Source organism: Lepisosteus oculatus, chromosome 5 (assembly GCF_040954835.1).
Source record: "Lepisosteus oculatus isolate fLepOcu1 chromosome 5, fLepOcu1.hap2, whole genome shotgun sequence".
Taxonomy (NCBI): Eukaryota; Metazoa; Chordata; class Actinopteri; order Semionotiformes; family Lepisosteidae; genus Lepisosteus; species Lepisosteus oculatus.
In genome coordinates, this window is record NC_090700.1 from 40,195,702 (window position 1) to 40,209,716 (window position 14,015).

General features: G+C 39.0%; 1 protein-coding gene across 1 annotated transcript in view; it reads left to right on the forward strand.

The window, feature by feature from the left end:
* Nucleotides 1–1,457: 1,457 nt before the first annotated feature.
* Nucleotides 1,458–14,015, forward strand: part of LOC102695519 (sodium- and chloride-dependent GABA transporter 2-like) — a 28,230-nt gene continuing 15,672 nt past the window's right edge. Inside the window, exons 1-5 of the mRNA XM_069190428.1 lie at nucleotides 1,458–2,291; nucleotides 4,090–4,188; nucleotides 4,776–5,773; nucleotides 6,507–6,676; nucleotides 7,017–7,208. The gene's annotated coding sequence lies outside the window, so the exon portion shown is untranslated. The remainder of the gene's footprint in view (nucleotides 2,292–4,089; nucleotides 4,189–4,775; nucleotides 5,774–6,506; nucleotides 6,677–7,016; nucleotides 7,209–14,015) is intronic.

The following is a 14,015-nucleotide window of genomic DNA, read 5'->3' on the forward strand; positions in this document are numbered from 1 at the left end:
GCAATTTTATGATTCTTTACTTTTTTAACTTAACCGCTAATGACATTCTTTCTACCTGCCTAAATGCTCACTGTTGCATACTGTATAAGCAGGTCTTTCATTGAATATGTTTTGGATAATAATAGAGTTGAAGGACAACAGTAAGTCAACAATAGATCATACAAATTTTTGACATTTTGTTGGATTCATTGTTTTTATCAAATTTACTTTAATTTCAATACTGTCCTTTTATGTCAGTTTTTCAAAAAAGCATCCAGGTAACCAAATTAGGAGGGTATTAAGAATTCTACACTAAGGGCTTCACAGAGAAGTGGAGAACAGGAGGTTTCTCACTTTCCTGTATTCAGAGAAGATAGTTCTCCTTGGTCTGGGCAATGCGTGGATGTTCCCCTACCTGGGCTACCAAAACAGAGGAGTTGAGTGAGGACAGTTGTATGGTTGGTATCCGCTGAGGGTTTAGAAGAGTTTTGATCTTGATGAATAACAGATTTCTTCTATGACTATTGTTACAACGCAGAATAAGAGTTTTTGGGCAGTTTCATTTAAATTAAATGAAATTAAGCTATTGCTCAATGAATGAGCGGAAAAAAATATATTCAATCTCTCCTCTGTAAAAGATGCTTTTCTCACCCCCTGTGTGCTGTTCAAGTAAGAACATAAGAATGTTTAAATACAATGGAGGAGATACTGTAGAAGCTCACTGATCAGACAGTCTGGTCGCAGGAAATGGTTCAAGAGTACAGTTCAGATGAAACAACAGCGCATCTTACTGAACATACAGTAATAAATAAACGACATGATAAAGTTGATAAGAATTACAAATGGTACATTCATGTACAAAAATAAAGTGTTGAAAGAGACATTTTTCTATGTACAGTGTCTTTCATGATGATGGTAAATCAGACTAAAATATCATCTCTTGCACTTCGGTCCTGAAACTCTCCAGCTGTGTCATTACATTAACATTGTATAAATATATAAATCTAACTGATCAGACAATCTTATCAAGTCATTTCTTCAAGGATTATTTAAAAATTATTTCATATGGTAAAATCTGCAATGAAGTACAATTATCATATTTATTGTTCTATGCTTCTCATTTTTGCTCTGCGATAGGCCCCCAGGCTTGGTAGTGTGGTCTGGTGGATATATGCACAAAACCTTCTCTGTTACTTCAGAAATATACAGAACAAGGCTGAGGCCATTCCAAATGTGTGGTTTTCAGCCTTCCCCATCTTGACTGTCTGTAGCTGTTTTCCTTTAGAACTGACTGATCCAGTTTGGCCAGGTTCTCAAACAGTGAGACAACAGTCTCTCTATCAGCAGTAATTTGTATATAATACTGAACTTTTCCCATTTTCTCTCCCCATGTGACTGAACCTTGCTATGAACTCCCATGTTCACTCAACGCAGAGTTGCTGGTCTAACCTCACACCAGGCTTGACATTCCTTGTCGACTTTTGACCTTTTTCACTGATGAGTCAGAGGAGAAACAATTAAAAGTTATCACTCTTCTTTAGCTCTCTCTTTGAACATCACTACACTGCCCTCTACTGGCCAAAAACAGTTTCAATGCTCTGGATCCAGTTAATCCATTACAATCTCCTAACTGTAAATCATCACAGTATGAAAAGTTACCACAGAGTTTTGTATACCCTGTGCTTCCTAGGTATGGATTTATAAAGGAAAACAGATTTTCTTCTCTTACAGTGTTTGTGCAGACCTCCTAATACCACTCAGAAGCTACAAGAAATAGAACAATAGAATGGAACTGCTAAAGGTACAGTAAGACTAAAGATAGCTCTGGGAGGTGATACTGTATCGAAGGTGAAATTCCTGTAGACAGTGAAGAATGAAGAGATAAGAGAGACGCCCGGGACGTGAGATAATAATATCATTTTCTTGTTTTTGTATGTTTTTGCAAACTATGCAGTCTAGTGGCTTGACGTAGGCTTTGTGCTCAAATGTATATAAAGATGCTGCCTGTCCTTGGTCAGTAAGATAAGGGGCATGTATTTGGTAAGCTGGCTATCCGCCCAGAATATGAAAAGAACTAAATGTTGTCTAGTCTGCAACTTAGATATAATTAATTGGCAAGTGTTGCTGTTTTATCATTTGTTTAGAATATGTCATAGTAACTCTTTGTGTTTTAAGATATAAAGGACCATCTTCAGCTACTTATTTTTTAAGTCTGGTGGTTGAAAGCCGGACTTCCACATGCATATGAATAAAGGGACTTCTGCTTCACAGACACCTGAACTTTGTCATTTGTTTGACACTGCAACAGCAAGGTACTGTAACAAGGTAACAGGTGTTTTTCAAAATTATTGATTCTCTGCTTTCACTTATAATGAAAAATTTAATATTTAAAGGTAATACCACGTGCAAGTTTTGTTCTCTGAGCAGTACATGCAGTGCAGCCTACACATACAGTGGTTATAAAACATATTCATCCCTTTGGCATTTTTCACATTGGATTAACTCTATCAATCTACTAATTAACTCTAAAGCTTTTTCTTAATAACTTGCAGCTGTGTTGGCACTCTGGTAAGATAAAGAAGGCGAAAGAGGGAGTCTGTTCAAGTGGGAATGAACAAGTCGAGGGAGATTCCACTGCTACTAACTGAAAGGGACGAGAAGGAGAAAGGTGTGGAAGTAACACTCTATTGGCATTGGGAAGGTTATTTACGTCAGGGCTGGTCTGGACTCCGTCCGCTTCCCGTAATGAAAGTGGATTTGTGTGCACAGATCCTTCACGCTGCACTGCCAAGCTACTGTAGGAGGATCTGTCACACTGTATGATCAAGACTGGTTGTATTTTATTGAAAACTAAAAATGAAAAAAAAAAGAATACCATTTTAATTTTTATATAGGTCTTTGCTTGGTCAAGAGTCTGTTAGACCATATTCAACAATGTGCTCTCCTCCTTTCTCTGCATGCAAAAGTGGTTCAGTATGGCAATGGTTTTTGGGTTATCCAATTTCATTCATGATAATAAAGTTTAAGTAGAATGAATACAGTGTTTTAAAATTGTTGATGAATCGATCAAATTACTGCAGCAATATGCTCCTGAAGAATATTTCAATCTGTTTCTAACCACTTCTAATTGGACTGTGGACTGTAGGAGGAAACCAGAGTACCTAGCAGCACTAAAGTTTTCAAATTCCTCCTCTGGTCTGCTCTCAAATCACAATGATCTGAACTTTTTTTGACTGAAAACATCCAACTTATTTTCTTTAACATGTTTTTAGAAAATTCTCATGGGAGTACAATGGTTATTCTTGTCTGCATTTTATTTTCTAATTTTTGGGGGTTTGAAAATCAGTAATTTCTTCTTTCATGACTCATAGTCAAATAATGTTCTTGGCAAGAGAACACATATTGAAATTACAGAAGAACACCTGTTCCTCACTTTGCGAAACTGGACATTCCTGTGTTGCTGCTGCTGATGTGGTCAAAGTGTTATTGTGCTTCTGTTACTGCAGTCTGACCTTCTTTTTTGAGAAGACAATAATGAATTGAAAGGACACAACATGTTGATGTATTACCTGCTTCTGAACTTGTTGCGTAGTTGTGAAGTGTGTGGTGAGATGCATGAGTAGCTGAAGGGTGAGGTGTGTCACTGGTAGGGCTGCCTGAGGTAGACTGTTTTCTTATTCTGTAAATCAGTTTCTTTTCTGGTCATCTGTGTAAAATCTGTCAAACTCTTGGGTCTTATTCACTTTAAGTTAAGTTTTATTAACTTTTAAGTTTCTTTAAGTATTAAGTTTCTCTTTTCTGTGTTATGATGTGGTGACCATTGTTTCTTCATGCTTCATGCACAACCATTGTTTCAAAGAAACTTCTTTCTGCAGTAATGCTCACTATATTGATGTTTCTCTTCAGTCATGTTTTGAAGAAGGAAATCATTCAGAGGTTTCGAAAATAATACATCATAAACATTTGGAAATGATTGTGTTACAATTTTTAGGCCTTCACAAACTTAATCAAACTTTGTCACACAGAGAACAAGACGTTTCTCACTTTCCTGTCTTCTGATAAGATAGCTCTCTTTTACCTATTTTCTCCGTTCCTACCTCTTGTTTACAGGGGCTGAAGTTGGAACGACCAGGGATCTGCAGGCATGTGTCCAGTGTTAGGCAACAGTCCAGGGAAGCAGGCTGTTGCTGGATCCGCCGATGGGTGGAGGTGAGTTTGGATAGTAGAACTAAATAGGAATATCCACTCTAATAGCAAATAATTACATTAAATTAAATCCATTGAACTAAATCCATTCATTTCCTTACTGCCTCCTCCAATTCAGGGTCACAGGGAATCATCAAACACCAATACTTACTAATTATAACACAGTAGTAGCCCTATGATTCACTTGCAATTAGCATACAGTTGCAGCACAAATCACCCTGCAATTCACAACTGACAACCCACTGAAGCTAAACAAGCGTGAGCCTGGTCAGTACCTGGATGGGAGACCTCCTAGAAAAAACTAAGGTTCCAGGGCCAGTAGGGGACACTCATCCTGTGGTCTATATGGGTCCTAATACCCCAGTATAGTGATAGGGACACTATACTTTAAAAAGGCACCATCCTTTGGATGAGACATAAAACCAAGGTTCTGACTCTCTGTGATCATTAAAAATCCCAGGGAGCTTCTTGAAAACGGTTGCTGTGTTACCCCAAGGTCCTGGACAAATTTCTCATTGGACTTTACCACTCTTGCCCTCCTAAGAATCCCCATCAATGAATTGGATTTAACACTCTTTTCTCCTCCCCAGTGTTAGCTGAAGTGTGGTGAGCATTATGGCGCACTATGGCTGCCGTCGCATCATCCAGGTGGGGCAGCACATTGTCAGTGGTGGAGGGGATCCCCATTACCTGTAATGTTACTTACAAGAAAGATCCAACCATTATAGTCGAAAAAGAGATTTTAATACATTCATGTTTTAAGAAATCTGAAGTGATTTCAAATGTACTATTCTAAAAGGCTATTAGATCTAGCTGATGAATTAAACAGACTGACGTGTTTGGTTAAAACAATATGTTGCAATAAAACATTCAACAAAGTATAGTATCGATAACACCAGTGGTTAAAGAAGAACGAAAAACAACCACATGCGATCTTTTGAGATCATGTCAAACACTTGGGTCTTAGTCAGTCTAAATACTCTGAAAATGTACTGTATCTTTCAACATACATTTCTCTATTAAGTCACCTATGATGACTGTTGTTTCCGTGACCCTTCCTTCTGCACTAATGGTTACTGTTTACAAGTTTTCTTCATACTTGTTTTGGCCAAAGAAATAATTTGGGGATGAGTTTTGGAAATTTGTAGATTATAAACATTTGGAAATGAGACAGTTATGAGTTACGATTTTTTATTTGCATATCTTTTTGTCAATCTTCAAAACAGCATCCAGGAAAGCAAAACAGGCAGATATTAAGAATTAGCAGAGAGCTGGAGAACAGGAGGTTACTCACTTTCCCGTCTTTAGATAAGACAGGTGTCCTTTGCTTGTCCTGTTGTCTCTTTCCCAGCTCCTTGCCCTTTACAGTAGGAAGATCCGAGCTTTTCCACAGTGTAAAGGTTGAACAGTTTGGAATCTGCAGGCAGGAGCCCAGCGTGAGGCCCCAGTCCAGGGCAGCAGGCTGGTTCAGAAGGGGCAGAAGATCCAGTAGAGGGGCCAGTGGGCAAACATGTTCATCTTGGCTGTCGGTGGATACAGTACATTGCTGGGTGGAGGTTCCCCGAGCTGTGCTATAAAAACAAGTGAGGTGAGTTATGACAGTAGATCTGGAGTTTAAATAGAAATATTCACATTTCATCTGATAATTTTAGGCAACCAGGCAACATGTTTTAAGGCTGAATCTACACTGTGTCTGCTTTGTTTTCAGCAGTATGTTTCAGTCAGTTTTGCTTGGCAGTCAGGAACAATTAACAGCTAAAAGTGTTTATGTCTTGCTCTAGTCTGCTATCCATGGTTTGTCCTGAATCTGTAAGGACTGACCATTGGTTTGGCCATGTGAAAGATTACCACTGTCCTTGGGCTCTGATCAGTCCAGTTCACTTGTTTGCTGTTCTTTACAGTTGTCTTCTGGTTCCTTTAAAGACATTTTTTGTATTTCACATTCCAATGATACCTTCAATAAAATTACATTGAGGAAGTTCTTTGTTTCCCAGGGTGCTGTGAATATGTATGATTAATGTGAAAATGGACCCTGAAATGACTTTGTGAAATAGGACGCTCTCCACTGGATAGCTCTCGCATGTTGTATTGTTGTATGTTGTAGTAGGATGTCTGACAGGCTCCATGATAGTTCTGCAGAGTTTCTTTAGTCATCAGTTTTGTTTTAGTCATTGTTTTAGTAATATGTTAAGTCAGGTTGACTGAAGTATCTATTTTTATTTATATTTTTATTTGTATGAGCTGACTCAAATTATATTAAAATCACTCTTACTTTTAGTCACTTAAATGTAGTCACTGAATTTGTTTAATATCTTATACAGGTATATACAGTATATATATGAATTTATTCATATATGAAGTATTGCCAGTGCCAGACTCCAGATCTGTTTCTTCCAGCTGAAAGTGTCGTTGACTGTCAGAGCCTTGTTCTACAAAAGATGTCGCTATCTTATCTGTTTGATTGTTTAATCAACAGATCCTCTATAACAAGGTACTGTAGCTTACTACTAGAGAATAAAATCAATGACCCAATTTAAAGCTAAAAATAGTGTTGATATAGATCACAAACTTGATCGTTAAAGCCCCATAAAGCCAATACCAGTAAACAAAAAGATTTTACTCTCCTGGATCCTAGTGTCCCTTAATTGAAGTCCATTTAACACAAGTAGTTGGTACCAGAAAAAAATTAACAAAAGTGATCACTTCCAGCTCATTTGCTGAAGTTCTTCAAGAATGTAAATTCAGGGACTCTTTGGTTTTTCTTTTTATCATAAGGTACTCTTGTTTTTTTAATCTAATCAGTACAGCATTGAATCTCATTGTTTATCTAGGTGCCCATCAATCAACACACAAAAAGGGTTCATGATTCCGTAGTGTGGATATGACTGGCAGGAAGTGAGCGATCAATAGAAAACAAAGAGAAAAGGAAAACAAACAGCTCATCACGGTACTTCCCAATTACCACACTTAAGAGTCACCTTGCAGCCCCAAGATAACCATTACTGCTATTTGCAAGACAGAAGGTAAATGTAGGAATGGTGAACCTCATGTGACAAAATTAATTTTCTAACTTTTAGTCAAACAGGTGATTTTGTCTTATCTTAATTTACTCACATAGCAAAGCAATTGAGTTTTCTTCATCATCATTGTGGATTATTTTTGTGAGAGTTTGTCATTTCTGACTTAAAAGAAAAATAATTTGTTGACGTCCTTTTTTCTTCACTAATTTCAAGTTCCTAGAATGGGGTACAAAGGTGCTTTCTTCCCTGTGTCTTTGTTTAGCTTTTCAAAGGACAGTCTATGATTAATCAAATATTCTTACAAAATCTGGGGAAAATGGGGAAAATGTATATAAATCCATTTGCTTTTATTGAGCTGCACATTTCACATTTGTTTTTATTTATCCTTGTCATTTTGATAAACATGATTGAAAAACAATTAAGAAAGAAAAAAAAAGTTTAAATTTTAATTTATCCTGTATATCTTGGTATATAAGTGGAATCCACACCACATACTAACCTGCTAAGTAAAGATCTGTGTGTAAACACAGTGGTACCACAGTGATAAAGATGAGCCTGAGGTCCTACACTTGATCTCACACAGTGGCTTCCTTACACCACCTGACGTCCTGCTGGCTTGGTTAGCTGTCTCCACATCCAGTGTCTGTGAGCCTGGCATCTGGCATCCCTTCTAGGGTGTAAGCCCACCTTGTCACCTGAGATTCTAGGATAAAAATCAAACAAGATATATCTAGTATTTTATTCTGATAGGATTTAAATCGAATCTCATCTAATTTGATATCTTGAACTTCATTTCTTTAGTTCATTTTAGTCTCTGATTCCCATTCAGTTTGTGGCCTCCACGGCCTTTGAGATGTCCTGTTTTGTAACTGGCATATCTTGTATGCTGGGAACTAACTAGTTGGGTTATTGTTCATAATTATTTGCTTCTCCTGTTTGCCTCTCATTTATTATGCTTTTGCCAAAGGTAATGGGGACTCCCCTTCACCACCACCAATGTGTAGCATCCACCTGGATGATGCAACGGCAGCTATAGTGTGCCAGAACACTCACCACACTATCAGTGGAGAGGAGAACAAAGTAATGAAGCCAATAAGTAGATGGGAATTATTAAGAGGCAATGATTGGTAAAGCCAATGGGAAATTTGGCCAGGACACCGGGAAAACACCCCTACTCTTTTCATTCGAAACACACTGGGATTCGGTCTCTACAGGCATTGGCTGTTGTACTGTGGTGATCATGATCTACACCAGCACTGTTTACATCATCATCCAGGCTTGGGCCTTATTCTACCTGTTCTCCTCCTTCAGTTCTGAGCTGCCCTGGGACAGCTGCAGAAACACCTGTAACACAGGTACTGAGAATAAGTGTTCACTAGCAGCCCATTCAAATCTCAGAGCATTGAAAATAAAGCCTTTATTGATGCTCTTTTTCCTTGGGTGAGTGCACTGGAGTTAGTGAAGCTGGCATCCTGTAATGGAGTCGAAAGTTCAGGTGTTTGTGTATTAGCAGAGTTATGATCCTGTTCTCTCTGCACTCTCACAAGTACATTATTTGCTGCCTTTCACACAAGGTCACACACTTCTTCCATTCTGTTGGTCATCTCACAGATGCATGTGTGGAGTTTGACAAGCAGAATCTCACTTCCAACTGGACAGAGGCAAAAAAGGCCACCTCTGCTGTAATGGAGTTCTGGAAGTACGTTAGGCAAACTCATCACTAACGTTATAATACATGCACTTGCAAGTTGTTTTTACAATAATATAGCTCTGTGGACTGTGTGTTCTGGGAGTGAGTTGACTCAGTGATCCAGGTGTCTGTGCTCTCTGTTATCTTGCTCTCTGCAGTTTGTGGGCATTGAAACCGTGATGACGGCAATCGTGGATTTGTTTCCTACAGTGTTCCGGAGAGGATACCGGCAGGAGCTCCTACTGCTCCTCTTCTGTGTGGTCTGCTTCCTGCTTGGGCTCCTCATGGTCACTGAGGTGAGGAATGAAGGGCTGAGGGGCCTGATAATCAATCAGCAAGACCTGCAATGGTCTGGTTGGAATTAAGGATCAACAGATTTGCCTAAGAAGCTCATGAGAATAAAGAAACTTAGAAACAATAGCTTCAGTAAGTGTTGGCACTGCAGAATGCCGAGGAGCAGACATTCAGAGTTGTACCTCTGTACATACTTTAAAATCACAGTAGTCACCTCACATGTATTTAAATAACAACATTTTCTCTGTCTCTCCAGGGTGGAATATACATCTTCCAGTTGGTTGATTACTATGCTTGCAATGGGGCCTGCCTCTTGTTTGTTGCCATATTTCAGACTATTTGTATTGGATGGGTATATGGTAGGTGTTAATTTTAATCTTTATAACTATTTGTCTATTTATTCTTATTAATGGTGGGTTTTTATTGGTCAGTATCTGTGTCCTTCCAATTTTTACCATAAATGCTTTTACAAGCATTCACTGGCTTAGTATAGATAAAATACATGCTGATAAAATACACAAAACTCTCTATGTATTCAGACTGCACAACAATATACATTTGCTCATCTGTAATTGTATCATTACTGAGCTGGTGATCTTTACCTCTGGGTTTCATGCAGGGGCTGATCTCTTCTGTGCCAACATTGAAGACATGATTGGCTATCGGCCTTTGGCTGTGTTTAGGTACTGTTGGCGCTACATCACTCCAGTTGTGTGCACTGTAAGAGCATGTCTTTAACTTCTTCTTGAACTTTTTACACAAACTGACCTTGAAAGAAATTTAACATCAGTATTTTGACTAGTATTTTGGATAAATATGCCTCCCTTGAAACTTGCTGTGTTTCTTTCAAGAGCTTCTCTCCATTATGTAAACCTGAACTTCACAATTTGAAATTATGCTCTTATCTGACTGGCAAGCAGCATTTTCTTTTCCTTGGTCCTCATGATTCCCCAATGGCTCCAGTCAATCATGATATGCCACAGAATTCAGTCTTGGGCCCAGTTCCTTATTATTTGTATCCTCTAGGAGACAAACATGGTCTTCAGATTCACTGTTAGGCAGACAAATTTTGACTGTCTTCAAATCCCAACTCAACACTCATGTGTGATTTCCATACATTCTGCTTAAAACATGCTTAAAACTGCATGCTCTTGTTAATTTGTTTACTTTTACTATTGTACTTTTTTAGTCTTCTTCTTAAACATCACCTGTATAAAGCAGTTTCTATTGTTATACTATATTCTTTCTTTTAATGCATCCTCTCCAGTCCTTTTGTGCTGTTTCGGTGAAGCTGAATCAGATGTTTGTTCTCTACTTCAGGGCATCTTCATCTTATCTCTGGTCAAGCACACCCCTCTGAAGTTCAACAACACCTATGTGTATCCAGACTGGGCGTATGTCCTGGGCTGGTTCTTTGCCCTCTCCTCTGTCATCTGTGTGCCTCTGGTCATGCTGCATAAACTCACCAGGACTGCAGGGACACCACGACAGGTACTGCTCCAAACTCTTTAATGACTGGAGAGCTCTATCCAGAGCTATGTGAGTTTGTTCTTCCTCCAGCCGATGTCTGAAACAAACTCATCTGTTCTTGTTGTCTCTCCAGAGTCTGCAGCAGTTGTGTCGTCATGCTCAGGACCTGCCTCTCAATCAGAAGCAGAAACAAAACTGTGATCCTCTGAACTCAGACTCTAGAGCTCTGTTAAGGTGTAGAGAGAGACAGCTAAAGAGTGAAGGAAGCCTTGAAGCTCCAATCCCAGCAGCAGTGTAGAAAGTGGTTCACATGGGTGACTGTGGTGTTTGGGGTAGACATGCTCATTCATGGTAATAAAAGGTGAAATTTGAAGAAATACAGTGTTTCAGTTTCTTGAACGAATTAATCAAATTACTGAAGTAATATTATCTTGATCTGATACTTGCTTTTTTCAGTTGAATAATTAATTTTTTATGTCATTATATCTTTTAAAAGCCACCTTTTGAGAAAGATATTTTCAAACTCATTCTCTAGATAGCTTTTGTATCACATTGAGCAGAGGATTTCCCCCTTTAATATAATGTAATACAGATCTAGTGGAAGCAGACTAGGCATTTTTATTATCTTTCCATTTGATTTGCAAGTCAATTTCATAATTTTTCATAATGTTCACCCATTTTATCATAACACTGGACATTTCTAAATTGCTTCTGTTGATGTCATCAATCGTTGTAGTGCTTCTCTTAAAGTGGTCTGCTTATATTTTGGGGGGGAGGGTAATAATAAAATGTGTTTTTCAACAGACTAAAATTAATGAGAAATGAATCAACTTGATTGATAAAATCAGGAAATGACATATTAATGCTTTGCTTGTTCCTACGCTCAGGAGCTCAGGTTGTATGGGGTGCAATGTGGGCTAAGTAGTACTTATTGCTGCAGGGTGAGGGGTATCACTGGCAGGGCTGCCTGACATCGGGGTCCAGCAATCAGGTTTCAGTCCTAGGTGTGATCCCCTGCTCTTCTGCCTTCTGTCCCTGTGACAGTCCGCAATTGATTGTGTCTGTTGTCCATTGACACAGCTAGACTCCAGTTTAGTAGTAATGGGAGGAAAGCATGAGGTTACTGTCACACCGGCTACTAATCGGAGTCCTCCACACAAACGTTTCGCCCCAATCAAGCACCAGCCGGAGGCAATCCCTTCAAACGCCGCCGATCTATTCCTTCATCCAATCAGAGCGCCTCACTTGTTAACACACCCTCACTTCCAAACACACTTAAACCTTCACCGTTTCACTGAACACTCGCATTTATAACTACTTGTTCTTGCTTTTGGATACTCGAACTTTTGACCTCGATCTCGCCTAGCGTTTTGGATTTGTCTGCCTTCTCCTCCTGGATTATCTTTGGTATCGAACCCGGAACTCGTCCTTGACTACATCTCAGCCTTACATTTTGGATTTCCACAGCTCCACATAGGGTCCATCATTCAATCTACACCGTGCAGTGTTACAGTTACACGCTTCAGTCTCCATTGTTTATCAACAATATCCATTGTTTAGTCACTGATATTCTGAGTTTGAGATCATTAATGGAATCCTAATTTCAAGAATGATTCCACAATAATAATTGCAAAACAGATTTTACTAGATTTATGTTCTGAGAAAACGGAAACAATTTCAAATTAACTGTTCTGGGGTGTCAGTAGTGCAGTGTGGACAAAGAAGTAATTCCTACTTCAGAGTCTATGTTATAGTCTGCTGGTGATTAAAGAAGTCAAAAAGATGACCACATCACTGTCTAGGTGAAATCGTGGCAAACTCTTGGGTGTTAAAAAATCGAAGGAATTTTCAAATTTAAAGTTCATGCTTTTTAAAGCAAGTTCAAGATTCTTTACTTTTTTAACTTAACTGCTAATGACATTCTTTCTACCTGCCTAAATGTTCACTGTCACATACTGTATAAGCAGGTCTTTCATTGAATATGTTTTGGATAATAATAGAGCTGAAGGACTACAGTAAGTCAAAAAAAGATCATACAAATTTAGGAATACCAAACCAATCAAAATTTTGTTTGATTCATTGTGTCCAGTTCAGATGAGACAACAGTGCATCTTACTGAACATACAGTATATAAACTATATGATAAAGTTTATTAGAATTACAAATGGTTCTTTCATATACAAAAATAAAGTGTGGAAAGAGACATTTTCTATTTACAGTATCTTTCATGATGATGGTAAATCAGCCTAAAATATCAGTAAGGAAAAATCTAATACTGTCACATTCTCATGAGCGCTCACAGTTTTTCAGGGTTTTGCTGCTCTGACTGAATCACCTTTTCGTGATCCGTGTTAATTAGTTTATTATCCAATTCCCACTTTTCCATTTGAAGGCGAGGCGTCGCATTGACGGTTTTTCACTACACCCAGATTTTCACTAGCACTACTATTTGGACTCTTTGCTGAGCTAGATAGTCTTCATTGTGCACATACAGTCGATTGCAGCCTCGGACTGCTCTGAATCCCAGTTTCTCCTTTTTTCACGAGGCTCAATATCCGGTTTCTGTTATTTTTTTGCTATTGTTTCAGGATGCTTGCTGTTCGGTTCTGCTGCACCGGAGCCTCCCTTTGTTTTTTTTCTCTTTTTTTTTCAGTAGGGTGACTATTTGGTTTCTCGACATGTGATTCTCCCTTTATTTCTTGTGACCCACGAGCTGTGCGGCAGTTTTCTGCTCTAGTATCACCCGGCACGCAAGCCTCTGCTCCAGCTTTGCTCGGTGCACACAGCCAGCCTCCGCTCTGCGCAGCAGCATCAGCTGCCTCAAGTCTGCTGTTCTAAGCCATCCGGCCCCTTTCCCAGGAAGCTTGCAACTTGGTTTCTCCCATACACAAGACTCCGTGTTTTCTGACCGGTGGATTCGGTTTGGCAGTAATGTCAGCTTCCAACTTTCACTCTGTGCAGCATCCTCAGCTCTCAGAGAAGCCTGGTGCAGCCTCTTTCTTGCCAGAGATGCAGTTTGCCCAGCTTCTCCTGGGATCGTCGTTCCTCCTCATTACTAACCGGCCTGGGCTGATTAGCCCCTCCAGCCAGAAATCAATGATCTCATTTTCACCTTTTCAGTTTTCCCCCACCTCTTGCAATTGGTCCTGAAAATCTCCAGCTGATCAGACAATCTTACTGATCAGACAATCTTATCAAGTCATTTCTTCAAGGATTATTTTTTTGAATATATTTTTTTTCATTTGGTAAAATCTGCAATGAAGTACGATTGTGATATTTATTGTTCTATGCTTCCTATTTTAGCTCTGCGATTGGTCCCCCAGGTTTGGTAGTGTGGTCTGGTGGATATATGCACA